Source organism: Microtus ochrogaster, chromosome X, assembly GCF_000317375.1.
Source record: "Microtus ochrogaster isolate Prairie Vole_2 chromosome X, MicOch1.0, whole genome shotgun sequence".
NCBI classification, from domain to species: Eukaryota; Metazoa; Chordata; class Mammalia; order Rodentia; family Cricetidae; genus Microtus; species Microtus ochrogaster.
In genome coordinates this window covers 6,313,185-6,313,853 of record NC_022026.1, presented here as the reverse complement: position 1 = coordinate 6,313,853, position 669 = coordinate 6,313,185, and the positions used below count along the sequence as shown (strand labels likewise).

Genomic DNA, 669 nt, shown 5'->3' with positions numbered 1-669 from the left:
GAACTCACAGAGATCCGCCTGCCTCTGCCTCCCGAGTGCTGGGATTAAAGGCGTGCGCCACCACCGCCCGGCCAGAAGCTTTCATAACATCTAAAATAGTAAAGTTCCTTAACACACGCTACTTGATAACTTCTGTATTTTAGGCTAGAGTTGTTTATGCCAGGTCATTCTCCTTAGCTCCATCCTATCCAGGCTAATTCTTTGGTAAGAAAATTACCTTTTCATTGTCTGTTAGTAGTAAAATCTTCAGTTCGGAACTGGACTCCCACAGGGGAAGCAGAGAGGAAAGAAACAACAGGGCAGAGGTTGGTCCAGAATCCTAAGAGAGAAAGTTGTCAACATCAGCAGGATCAAAACAACCAGTTTGATAACTATGACCTTACTACATATCTGATAGGTATTATCAGGGCCCAGATTATAACTATTGTCTCCTATCAGTTTTTCATTGTTTTCCCTTCAATTTAATTTTCCTCTTCTCTCTCACAACTCAAGTAATAGAGCCCACCTTCTTATCTGTATATTGCTCAGAAGGAAGATTGTTTGTTTAGGTTTTCTTGGCTTTTGTTTCAGTCTGACTTTTGGTGATGGTATACATGGAACTCAAGATCCCAAATATGTTGAACAAGTAGGTGTTCCTTTGTTGAGCTCCACCCCCAATCTTTTTTTTTT

The 669-nt window shown here is 41.0% G+C and overlaps 1 long non-coding RNA gene across 1 annotated transcript in view; it reads right to left on the bottom strand.

Annotated features, from left to right (window-relative positions):
- The window catches only part of LOC113457425, a 7,193-nt gene extending 6,916 nt beyond the window's left edge, over window positions 1-277 (bottom strand). The window contains exon 1 of the long non-coding RNA XR_003378005.1: window positions 218-277. This is a non-coding gene — a long non-coding RNA (uncharacterized LOC113457425). The remainder of the gene's footprint in view (window positions 1-217) is intronic.
- Window positions 278-669: the final 392 nt, after the last annotated feature.